Consider the following 12563-nt stretch of genomic DNA (forward strand, 5'->3'; position numbering starts at 1 on the left):
ACACAGAGGGAACATCCATGGGAGAGTTTTTGGCAGGCTTAGCCACAAGTTTTTGTTTGGATACGGCAGCAGAAGTCTCTGGCCTGGCTTACAAGGGAGCTGGATGATAACAAAACCTCATGCTGAGCTTTAAGCCCAAGGCTCAGTGCAGGGACTGGGTGATCCCAGCTCAGGTGAGGTTCTCAAGCCCGGCTTGGTGCACAAACAATGCAGGAAAAATTATTTTTGTTTCCTTTTTCCCTTGTGTTTCTTTAACGTGAGTGCAAAGCACTTCCCAGCAGTGCAGTGCCCATTCCCAGCCCCTGGAGTGGATCTTGGATTTTCCACCTCCTTTGGAGGTTCTGTGTGGTCCTGGTGGGGGCTGGGTGTGGGATCTTGGGTCCTGTGAGGAGAATCCCAGTGATCCCAACACCAGGATCCTCCTGAGGGCTGCCCGTCCATCGTCTCCCGCGGGAATATTCTGTGCGGATCCTGAGGAGAACCACCACGGCTGGGGGTTCTCGTGGTGCTGGTCAGAGCAGATGGGCCTCCAGGGAGCAAACTGCCTCAATCCCAGCGCATTTCCCTTGGAAACGGTGCAGGGCTCAGCCTTCCCTACCAGCAATCCTGGGTGGGAGCGTCAGACCCTTCTGCCTGTGCCTCTGGGGGTGAGGCTTGGGGTCCCTCAGGCCCTGCACGGCCAGGGGTGGGCACAGCTTTGCTGCTCTGTGATTTTCCCCAAAATCGGGCTGTTGTGAGAGCCGTGGGGTGGGTCAGCCATCCTCATCCAACGTGGTGGAGTGGGAATTCCCTGCCTGGGCCTTCCCAGTGTCCTTGAGCGTCTCCGTAAAGTGTGAGGGTGGAGAGGAAGGTGGTTAGGATTTGTTTTGGATGGGATTTAAGGAAGAAATGTTTTCTGAGGAGGCTGAGGAGGCCCTGGCACAGTTTTCCCAGAGAAGCTGTGGCTGCCCCATCCCTGGAAGTGTCCAAGGCCAGGTTGGAGCAGCCTGGTCCAGCGGGAGGTGTCCCATGGCTGGGTGGGCTGGACTGGATGGGTTTTGATGGCTCCTTCCACCCAAACCATCCCTGGGCGGCCTTGGCCAGCGAGCAGGAGAATGTGACCATCCGTGGGCTGCCCTTCAGTGGGAGTGATCCCAGCTGTGTGATCCCGAGTGTGATCCCAGCTGTGCTCCCTTCCTCCAGGAGATGCTGCTCCACATCCTCCTCTGAGGTGGGAGCGTTTCCCCCTCTGTGGCTCGCCGGTGACTCCAACTTTGCAAAACAAGAGCAGGCTCCAGCAGGGCCCTGTCTGGCCAAAATGCAAAACTTCCCCATGGGGCACAAGTGGGCCGTGTTTTTCCGACCAGGGAACAGCGTTAGGCCCCTTTCATCACCTCTCCTCTGCACTTCTTTCAGAAGTGATTTAAATTGGAGGCAATGGTATCGAAGCTCGGACGCTGCGAGCGGGCTCTGAGTCACACCCTGCAGCCCCAGCCTCTCTCTAGAACCGCTTTGCCTGCAGCTCTTGTGCTTTGGTCTATTTTTTTCCCCCCTCAGCATTTGTTCTTTCCACTCTGTGCCACCTCTGGGAAATTTCAGTTCATTTTTTGCCTCGCTATAGGAGAAAGTGCTGGTGACTGCTGAGGGCTCCTTTCCCAATCCTATTCCAAACCCAAGGCTTGCTTCCAGCCCTTCCAAAAACGCGCTGAGCCCTCATCCCCGCGTCCATTGCCCAGGAGAACACCCAGCAAATCCCAGAGTGCTCAACAGAAAGGAAAAACCAGCTTGGAAGCCCCTCTGGAAAGGGGCCAAGGAACAATCCCAAGGTGTGTGGGTGAGAATGGCAGCATCGCCCTCGGAGTTGGATGGAGCAGGAGCTGCTCCCACCCTCTCACATCCAGCTGCTGCTTTTCCAGCCCCGGTTTTGAACCAGCTGAAGGAAAACACTTTTGTGGGCAGCAAAAATAGTGCTGGAAAGCTGTGTCTGCTGAGGGTGGGAATTGCTGGGAATTCCTTGGTGGCTGTGGCTGATGGTTGGGATTGTCACCAAGGAGCGGTGCTTGGGCAGGGTGTGGTGACCCTGCTGTGGCCACACAGAGCCTGGGCACCCCTCAGCCCCAGTCTGGTGGCTCTGAGGGTGCTGCTGAGTGGCCCAGAACAAACAAGAGCATTTTGGAGGGCTCCCCCCTGCCTGGGCTTTTCCTCTCGCAGCAGCAGGGTCCCAGCAGCTGCTGCTGCCCCTGAGCAGCCTCACTCTTCCTTTGGGTGCTCCCAGGCTGGCTCTGGAGCCCACGTGGGGATGCTGGAGCAGCCATGGAGCCTCTGGCTGCAGGAATGAGCCTCATGTGGCAGCTGAGGAGCTGCAGGTGGCCCAGGCTGTTCCTGTGCTCTGCTGCTTCTCAGGACCTCATTTCTGCTTGATGATGAGGTGAAACCCGCTGGAGCTTCCTGAGGTTTCTCCAGCGAGCTCTGGGGGTGCTGCTTCCTTCAATCCTGCAGGATGCAGGCTCTGGGAGGAGAAAGGAGCCGGAGATCACCTGCTGAGCCCTCCCCTCCAGGTACTGCCCCCGTCCCTCAGATGCTGCGGGGAAGCGAGGCGATGTTTGATTACATCCCACCCTGCCTGATGTGAAATACTCCCGGATTCACTCGGGATCAGGTGAATCCTGCTCCCCTCCGGGGCCAGGTTTGCCTCCCGCCTGCACGCTGCGAGGCGGGAGCGCTGTAAATCACCCACGTGCTGTCACAGATGGCCCCAGCTTTCCCTGTCAGCTTTGCAGTCGCTTTCCCTCGTGCCCTAATTGAGACCAGAAATCCAATTAGACCCTCATCCCGTCCTTTTTGAAGTCCCTGGCTGCAGCGCCACGGAATGAGAGGATGGACGGGATGCTGGTGACGGGCCCGACTGGTGCTGACATCGCTGCCCAGATGATGAAATGCATTTCTGAGCTGCATCCACGGCGGGGCCCGGGGGGGGCTGAGCCCTGCTGCCCTTGTTGGGGACAGCAGATGTTCCAGCTGCTCCTTTCCCAGCGCCGCTGGAAGTGTTTATTTGCACAGATGCTCCGGGAGAGCGGAGCCGGGACAGACACCGCAGTGAGGCCCCTTTAGGAGACTCCCCCAAAGGTGCTGCGCTACGAGCGCTGCTCCCTCGCTTTAGGGACCCCAAAGCTCTGCTCGAGGCCAGAGGGAAAATTGCTGCTGCTGACTCTGGAAGGAGTCTGCCGTGCCAGGGTGAGGAGCTGGGCATGGCTCGGGCTCAGTCAGTGGCACTGGCGGTTCACTGTCCCCTAAAAAGATAAAAATATAAAATATTGTAGTGCCCTGGCAATCCCTGCCCTTGGAGTTCATCCCGTTCCGTATGGGTATGTCATGCATATTTTTAACATGAATATCTGTGTGTGCAGTGGGTGTACACGTGCAGCGGGCACACATACATTTATATTTATATTTATATTTATATTTATATTTATATTTATATTTATATTTATATTTGTGATATTTTCCTGCTCCTTTTGCCCCTTCCAAATGATCTCTGGAGCTCCAAGGCTTGCCTCCTGCTGGGTCCCAGCTGTGTGTGCTAATGTGGCAGGCTCCTCTCTCGCAGCATATCCATACCCTGGGCAGATAAACCCGGCAGGGTTTATCTTTAGGGCTGTAATTCTGTTAAGTAACAGCCGTGTCAGGGAACTGAGCCACTCAAACAAAGGTTTCCCTAAGCCCTGATAAACTGAGCAGCGAGGGAAATGTTTTCACTTCAGCAGCTTGGCCCAGAAGTGTCAGCGAGCTCGGAGTGGAGCAAAGCCCTGGGTGAGCTCCGTGCTGGGGAGGGGTGGGAGCAGCTGGGAAAGGCCTTCACCTGGGCAAAGCCATTGCAGGAATTCCAGCTCCCAGCCCCATCCCTGGAAGTGTTCATGGCCAGGTTGGACAGAGCTTGGAGCAACCTGGGATAGTACATTAATTTATATTCATTTCTATTTTTTTTATTCATTTCTATTTCTTTTTATTCCCTTCTATTCGTTTCTATGTATTTCGATGGGTTTGTGTGTGCTTGGCGGAGGCTTTGAGGAGATTTGCTGCGTTCCCGGGCGCTGAGATCCCCGCGGCTGTGAGCCCTGGCTGGGCCGTTCCCGATCCTTGAGGGTCCCTTGCACCTCGGGACGTCCCGTGGCTGTGCTTGGGGAATAATCCCGGAGCCGGTGCCCCTGGGTCGGGTGGAAGCGCCGCAGCCGGGGCGGTTTCTGAGCTCAGGGACACCAGGGATGCTCCTGGAAGCTCCACATGGACCAAACCCCACCCCTTGGCTCCTGCGGGATCCCTTTGTGCTGCCTCACAGCGGGATCGTGGAGTTATTGATGCTGGCAAAGGTCACATCCAGCAGCAGGCAAACAGCTTCGGGCTTGGCATTTTCCACGCTGCAGCTGGGTGTGCCACCCCAAATCTGCCAGCCCAGGAGCTGCTGGAGCAGCTCAAATTCCCAGCAGTTCCCTCTCTCCTCTACCTGCCGTAGAAAAACAGGAAAAGGCACCAAATTAGCTCGGCCACTGAACCTCCCCAAAGGCACAGCACGGAGCTGGCGGCACCATTCCATTGGTTTTTCCAAGCACTTGGATTTGGTGTCCCAGGCTGCTGTTGTGGGAGAAACAAGAAGGGAAGGAAATGAAGGGCTGAGATTTAAAGCCCAGGGCCTCCCTTTGCATTGTTATTATCCTCTTCCCATCCTGGAAAAGGACTCAAAAATAGACTCCAAACCCATTTTCCTGCAGGATTAAATTAGCCTGAGGTGATGGCAGGAACAAAACTGTCCAGCTCTTGATGTTCTGTGTTGGGCAAGACAAAATAGTGTTGAATTTGGGAATTTTAGTGTTTGGTGGAGCCGGGATCCAGCCACAGCTCGGCAGGGTTCAGGGATGAGTTTCCATGGGAATGCAGCCGTGGCTGTGTCACATCTCCTGTGGCTTGGCACGTCCCACGCGGTGACACGAGTGCTCCAGCACCACTGAAGTGCTTTTAGGTGGTTCTTGTGTGGCTCTGCTTTTGTCCAACTGAAAAAACCCAACCAAACCTCAAAACCCAACCCCAAAATGTGATAATTGGAGCTGGTTTTGTCCCAGCCATAAATTTCCAGCGTGTTTTCTACAGTGTCCAGAGAGGGAAGGGTATTCCTGTTCCTGGCAGATCAGTGTTGGTGGGAATGATGGGGAGAAGCCCAAAGGGATGAGAAATGGGATGAAGAAAGGGAGAAAATCCCAAATTCTCTGGGAATCTCGGAACCTGTGCAAAAGGAAAAGGCAAAGAAGTAGGGGATTAATTCTGGGCAAGTTTATAAAGGCAATTAAATACAAAATCTAGAAACTCCATCTATTTTAGGGTGGTTTAGGAAAGAAAAATTTGCTCCAGAAGGGCACCGGGAATTTCAAGGGAATGGGAATGAACACAGCCGGCTCCACTGCTCCAACTCATCCCATAAAGAGGGACCAGTTAAAGTGCAGTTTTCCTTCAAAACAGTGAATTTAAAGTGATTTTGGTGGGGCTGGTAGGGCAGACGAGGGGAACGTGGAAGGATTCAGCTTTTATTTTACCCCAAATTGTTTGTTTGTTTCTCTCTCCTGTGCTTCCGTTGTTTCCCAGCCTGCGGATTCCTGATCCTCAGCTGGCAAAATTCCCCATGTGCCTGTGATCCCAGCCTTTCCTTGTTTGCTCCTGGCTCTTCTCCAAACGAGCCTTGCTCCTGCTGCCTCCCTCTGGGGATGCTTTAGGTTGGAGCTGTGCACATCCAGGATTTCAACAGAACCTCAAGGCTTGGTTTTTGGGAAGGAAAAAAAGGATTGGAGCCAGTGAGAGGGTAGGAAATGGGGAAAGGGTGGGAAATGTGGAAGGGTGGCAGATGGACCTCAGGGTGGTGCTGGGTTTGGTTGCTTGAGGCTGATGCAGCTTCCCCCTCCTGCTGGTGGGGCTGGTCCCCACCACCAATCCCTCTGGAGCAGATCCCAAACTCCCTGGATCCAAACTGGGATCAAACGCTGTCTCCCACAGCTGCCAGCTCCTCACACAGCTTTGGGCAAAGTGACCAGCCCAGAGTGGAGGCCCTCAGGAAGGCCAAGTCCTTCTTTAGCCTTTCAATTAACTCCTGATCCCTCTGCTCCCATAAAATCCCGGCTGCAGCTGTCCCTGTCTGTGTGTTCCCACTGGAAGCACCTCGCTGAGGATCTGCCTGTGTGGTTTGGGCTCAGCCCGGGCCGTGCTGGTGGCCACACCTCTGGGCAAAGCACACGGAATTGCAAAGTTTCCTTTCTTCGCCCCTTGTCCTCCCGTTTCACATCAGACCAGCAGACGCCCGTCACCGTCCTCAGCTCCGGGCTCTGATGCAAACTTTTTCCACCTGGCCGAGTCAGGCCTTCAAAAATATAAATAAATAGGGAAAGGAAAGGGGAAAAAAAAAGGAAAAAAAAGGAGATCTTTTTAGAGGTATTTTTAAAGCCATGACACAGAGGAGGGTGACACACTCGCTGCTCTCCGTGGGTGGGAGCAGGGCTGCTTCGTGTTGTTCTTGTCCCGGGGCCCAGCATTACAAGCGGCCACCTCATTACGGGGTCTGATAATGGTGTGGGGCTGGGGGGGTGCAGGTGGGTGCTGGGGAGGGTTTGGGGGTGGGTGCTCAGCTGGTGCGGGTGGTGCAGCGGTGCTTTGGGCCTCTGAGCATCGCTGGGATGGGGGCTCCCAGTTAGGGACATTTTATTGCCTTGTTCATCCTGTTCTGCTCAGGCACTGCTGCAGTTCCACCTTCCCACGTGCACGTATCTGTCCTCAGGTGGGGGTTCTGGGGATGGAATGAAGGTGGGATGGAAGTGGAATGGAGCTGGGCTGGAGCTGGGATGGAGGGAGGTGGGATGGAGGTGGCAGAGGCCAATGCTGGCCAACGCCTGCCGGCCTCATCCATGACCTCGTGGTTTTATAGCCCCATAAAAGGCAGCTGAGAGAGGTTCCAGGAGAGGCACCAGGAGAGGTTCTGACTTTGGAGGCTCCAACGGAGCGGGGAGGAGCCGGCCTCGTCTCCTGGCGCCGGGGAGGGACAGCCAGGCTGGGATTCCCGACTGTCCGAGGGCAGGAGCCGGGCACTGCCCCAGCCCTGGCCCGGCCCTGGCAGCAGCTCCTGGCGCTGCCCTTGGAGACTCTGTGCAATGCCTGGAAGGGGCTGTGGAGCACCTTCCCTGGGTTTGCAGGGAGGTTGAGGCCAGCTGAGGCCCCAGCACGCTGGGCAGAGCTGGTGCAAAGCTGGTGTAAAGCTGGAGTAAAGCAGTAGAGTCTGGTCCACAGCTGGTCTCCCACCCTGGCCTCTCCTTCTTGCTTCGACTCGCTGTTCCCTGGCTCTTCCCACCATATCCACTCCCACATTCCGTTCCTGGTCGGTCCCTGGACACCTGCACTGGGCCCAGCTCCCTTCCCACACCCAGCCCCCTCAGGGATGGCGGTCACCAGCTCTGGAGGCCTCGGAGGGACCATGACAGGGATGGATGGCACCAGGATGGGCACAGGAACAGCTCCTGGAGATCCCTTGGATCTTTCAGATCTGGGCAGGGGCAGAGCTGAGGATGCACCAAATGGTTTTATTGGGACCACCGTACGCTGTCTATTCCCAGTTTTCCTTGGGACATCCATGGAAAATTTGCTCTCACAAACGCACTCTGGGGTGAAGGTTTGGTGTTGGAATCAGGGGTGCTCCCTCTTAACAAGACTTGGTGGCCAGCTCAGAAACCAGGGAAGTGTCTTCGTCATCCCAAAGCAGAGGCAGTGAGGAAAAGCTGCTTGGAAAAAGGAGAATTAACTTTTAAAATGAGTTTAATGGATGTAAAAAAAAGAACAATTCCCTTTGGAAATGTTCGACTCAGGTTTGCTCTGTAAGGTTGGAAACAGGAGGAGATTTGTCTTTTGGCCCATTTCAGTGGGAGAGACGGGGAAACCACCTGTGAACCAATGGGGTGTGGGATGTGCTGCTCCATTCCCTGTGTCCATGGGGCAGCTCCGTGGGCCTGGCAAACCGGGAAAGGAAGGGCAGAGCCAAGCCCTGAGCTCTGCCTCTCTCCCACTCAGCTCCGCGGTGCTCTCGTGCCTTGATCCCCCACCACGACCAATGGATCCTGGCCCTGTTTTTATGGAGACTCCCCACCGAGGCAGACGCCAGTTAAAAAGGTTACTGCCCAGCTGCGAGAGAGGCAGACAGGGTAACAGCTCGATGGCGGGGTGACCTCATATCTCATATTTATTGACTAAATGTGGCTTGAACTAGTCACCACCAGTAAAATAAACCACAGCCCTGAGTGCTGCAGGAATATTCCATGGCACACACACTCCCAGGTCCTCGTCACTCTCCTGCTTTCGCTCGGAATTACAAAAAAAAAAAAGGAAAAAAAAGGAAAAAAAAGAGGTAAAACCCTCGTTACTAATCTCATTTCTTTTACAAGGTGGGTCCTGCAGAAACCCTTTCAGTGCGGGGTTGGTTTTTCCTCTGAGGAGAGCTGGGAGTCTCTCTGGGTTGGCTCTGGTGGAGATGGGGCAATGAAAGCTCTGGATTATTTTTGTGACAAAGCTTGATTGGATTAGGATGGACATGTCAGGCTTTAACAAGATCTGGGGACAGGCAGCCTTTTTGTGTCCATGTAACACTTGCTGTCTCAGGGAAGAGAAATCTGTGAAAAATCAGGAGGCTGCCTTAGGTTCTGTCTGCCTGAAGAGCTTTTTTTGGTATAAAGTGATGAATTTCTTGCTTCTGCTGTGAATTAAACCCATCCAGCATCGGAGATGCTTTTCTGAGCATCTCCACCTGAAGGCAGGGACAGCACCCAGCAGGGATGGGGGAAAAGTAGGAAAAGCTTTTCCAGCTTTAGGCTGTATCTGTCTAGATCCTTATGTGGTGATGCACTGAGAATCTGTGGAAAATCCTGGAATATTGGCTTTAATACCCAGCGCCAGGTGCACGATTCAAGCATTGGAAGGGGCTGCCCAGGGCATGGAGGAGTCCCCATCTGTGGAGGGATTTAGGTGTAGATGTGGCACTTGGGGACGTGGTTTAATGGTGGCAGTGCTGGGGGGTTGTTGGACTCCATGGTCTTAAAGGCCTTTTCCAACTGGAATGATTTTATGATTTCTGTGCTTTGAGTGGTCTCTCCCCTTCAGCATAAAGTGAGAGAAAACCGTGGCACAAACACTTGGAATGAGAGTTTCTGATTCTGCTTCAGCCAGGAAGAAGAAATTCCGTTCGTCGCATCCCTGGCACCCCAATTCCTCTCGGAATCCCTGTCCTGATGCAGCCTCTGCCCTTCCCACCAGCCCTGGCTGCTCTGAGCGCACCCAGCACCACCTTCTCCATCCCCCAAAACCTCCATCCAAGTGCCCATTTCTCAATCCCTCACGACCCAAACCCCTGCAGGGCGCTGTGAACAGTCTGCCTCGTGGTTTATTAGCTCAGGGCTGCTGACAGATCCACAGGGAGCCTGGACCACGAGGGGAGTTTGGGCTGGAAAAGCCGCTGCGCGTCGCAGGTGCTGCCGAACGGGGTGCCCTGCATCACCTTTCTGGTCACAGCTCCTGGTGCTGTGTTTCCCTTTGGAGATTTACGTGCATGTGGAGGGGGTGTGGAAAGTCTTGGAAAAAAGAGGAATTGGCACGGGGATGGGATGCAGATGTTCCAGCTGTGAGCCCGTGTCAGCACAGAGCCGAGCAGCTCTTTGTGGCTGCCCCACCGTGCAGTCCCACTGCAGAAATCTCCCTCACCCAGCAACTTCTCAGCTAAACTCGTTAAAGAAACTCAGAATTCCAGGCCTGAGTGGGAATGGTTATCGGGATGTTCCCAGGGATGTGCAGCAGCGGCACCTTGGCTGCTCAGAAGTCATCTTGGCCGTGTCACCTGGGATCTTATCCTAATTATTATCATGTGACTTATTTTCCCAAGCTAACATATAGATAACGAGGATCAGGGAAAGGAGAGGGAACGGCTTCGTTAATGCTCTGTAGGGATGATGATCCCAGCTTCTGGCTGGGGGGAGCTTTGCCAGCAGAGAGTAGAAAAGTTGGATTTCTGGGGCCGAGACATTCCCTCTTTCCTCTCTTTTTTAGGCAGGAATGAATAATTGTGTGTCCTCCTGTCTGTGATGATATTTTGGTAGGTGACCAAGGCTTGCAGAGGTTGCTGGGGTGGTTTTGGGCCATGTCCTGGCTGTCCCAGGTCTTCAGCACCACAAAGCCACCCCTGGGCTGGGGCCACCACCCACCCTCGGGTTTGGGGCTGGAGCCGTCGTGTTCCACGGGTTCCACCTGAGGCCATAAATCAGCGCGGGGCTGGATTAAAGCTCAGCTTGGATTCCCTGGCAGTTCTGCTGTTTGCACTGAACCTTGCAGAGGTTTGGATGTGAGCTGGAGATTTATGGGTATTTGCAGAGCCCACGGTTCCAGGTCACAGCTTGGACTGAGGCATTTCCAGGGAATCATTGCTTCCCTCGGCGTCTTTGGTGGCCTCGTCTGGAGCGAGGCTTTGCGAGGAAAATGCACCCAGGGCTTATCTCCCTGCTGAGTCCCCTTGTGAGGGGTGAGAGGCTGGGTAAAACAGCCCAAAAATGCTGATACAAACATTGCCCAGGAAAAATGGGATGTGTCCTTTATTGTGGCTCCGTGTGGGAGCCTTGATGGAATAATCCTGGGCAGCTCATGAGGGGAAAACGAAAATTGAGGTGGAATCCAGGGTTTATTTTCCTTTTCTGATCCCAAAACATGCAAACAGGAGCTACAGAAACCCCAGCTCTGCGTCCAAAGAACCGGGCTGAGACGATACTGGTGATATCTCCCAAAAATCCCATGCCAGGGCAATCCCTCCCTCAGGAAAGGGGACTGGAATGCCCTGTTGGACACAGCTGCCATCTGAGCCACCTCTTGCTGTCCCTGCTGCCATGTGCCAGCCCACGGACACATCCCTACGTGCACAGGCACACGTGTTCTCAGCCCAGCCTATCCCAAATCCGCTCTGGGATTGGAGCTGGAGCCATAACAATATGGCAGTAAAAAATAATGAAATGCCATCATAAAAAAAAAAAAGATGTGGAAAAGCAATTCTTTATTTATACCTTGGGAACTAGGAATAATACACCTGTTTCGTGGGGGTGGCTGGCACAAAGCTGGCATTGCAGAGTGGTACTTAATAATTTTTTACCACACTTTATAGGCTCTTTCCTGCAATTAATGCTAAATAAAATCAACATTTCTCCAACTGGAGTTTCTGGCTCTCATTAACTCCCTTTTGGCCATTCAGCATCTCCTTCCCTCTCAGTATCTTTTTGTGTTTTGTGTTTCTCTTGTACATTTTTCTTTGCTCTTCTCCTCTTGTGAGCTCTGCTGGCAGCTTCAAAGCGCAGGAGCTGGTTTTAATGGAATTAGCTGAGATTAGGTGCAGGATCCTTCGTTCTCCAGGTGGAACAGAGGCTCCTACCAAGGGAAGGATGATTCCAGAGCCATGAGAAGGGGAGGCAGCAGCTGGAAGGGCAACAAAGCAGCTTGAACCATGAAAAAACCTATGGAAAACCTGATGGATGGCCACGGAAGAGGAAGGCTGGAAATTTAGACTCATCCTCCCAGGTGAACTCATAAATGAAGGAATGTGTGAAGCAAAATGTTGTTGATGGTGCTGGGAGGTGATTTTGGGACAAAAAATTAATTAATTCAGTCCTGAATTAATTGGCTTTGTTTGTTTAGGAAGGAGAAACTTCCAAGAATGAGAAGTTCTTGGTGGGGAAGTGTTGGTGCAGCTCTCAGCAGACGGGAATCCTCTTCCCACATTTTCCCTCCCTCCTCGAAATTCCAGCTGATTTCAAACGATGGGATTTCAACACTTGCCAGGGGATGACAATCCCTGCAGCAACACTGGCAACAGGTAGGAGGGAAATTCTGAAGGAATAGAAATCTTCTTTCGGGTCCATTTTAGGATTTCACATCTTTATATTAAAAATATCAGGTGGAAATGCCCCCAGGTTGGTTGATTCTTTCTCTGTTACTTCACTTGATCAGGCCCCGAATAACACCTCTTAATTCCCACCCCAAAAAGAGAAGAGGGAGAGTTTTTTGCTTTATGAATCCCTCCCTTTTGTTTTTTAAATTGCACATTTTCTGGCTTTACTTTCCATTCTCTTAAAGAAAGAGAAAAAAAACCCTCCTGACTTTTCACACAAATATTTTGGATTAAAAACTCCGCCTCTTAAAATCTCCTGTCTCAAAATGTGTGGATTTATTACTAATAGCACTGAAATTATTTCATATATTTAATATTTATTCAAGTAGATAAAGTGAGCTGGGAGAGTATTAAAAAGGCAGGAATTTCCCTGTGCCGGTGAACTCCAGGTGAGAAAGCAGCAGGAGAGGAGCAGCCCAAGGATGAGCACGCAGAGCCTGAACCCAGCATCTCCAGGGATTTTGGGGTGGTGTGGGGAGCCCTTCCCAGCCTCTCCTGAGTTCCATCCAGAGAGTTTTTCCTTCTTGTCCTGGGTTGCAGTGTATTCTATTCCCATCCTCAGGAGCCGTTGAAACCAGGTGGGGCAGTGTTT

General features: G+C 53.0%; 1 long non-coding RNA gene across 1 annotated transcript in view; it reads left to right on the plus strand.

Annotated features, from left to right (window-relative positions):
- The first annotated feature begins 9958 nt into the window (after positions 1–9958).
- Positions 9959–12563, plus strand: part of LOC108445732 — a 12316-nt gene continuing 9711 nt past the window's right edge. The window contains exons 1-2 of the long non-coding RNA XR_001860689.1: positions 9959–11601; positions 11719–11896. This is a non-coding gene — a long non-coding RNA (uncharacterized LOC108445732). The remainder of the gene's footprint in view (positions 11602–11718; positions 11897–12563) is intronic.

The sequence above is a fragment of the Corvus brachyrhynchos genome, unplaced genomic scaffold (genome assembly GCF_000691975.1).
Source record: "Corvus brachyrhynchos isolate BGI_N302 unplaced genomic scaffold, ASM69197v1 scaffold340, whole genome shotgun sequence".
Taxonomy (NCBI): domain Eukaryota; kingdom Metazoa; phylum Chordata; class Aves; order Passeriformes; family Corvidae; genus Corvus; species Corvus brachyrhynchos.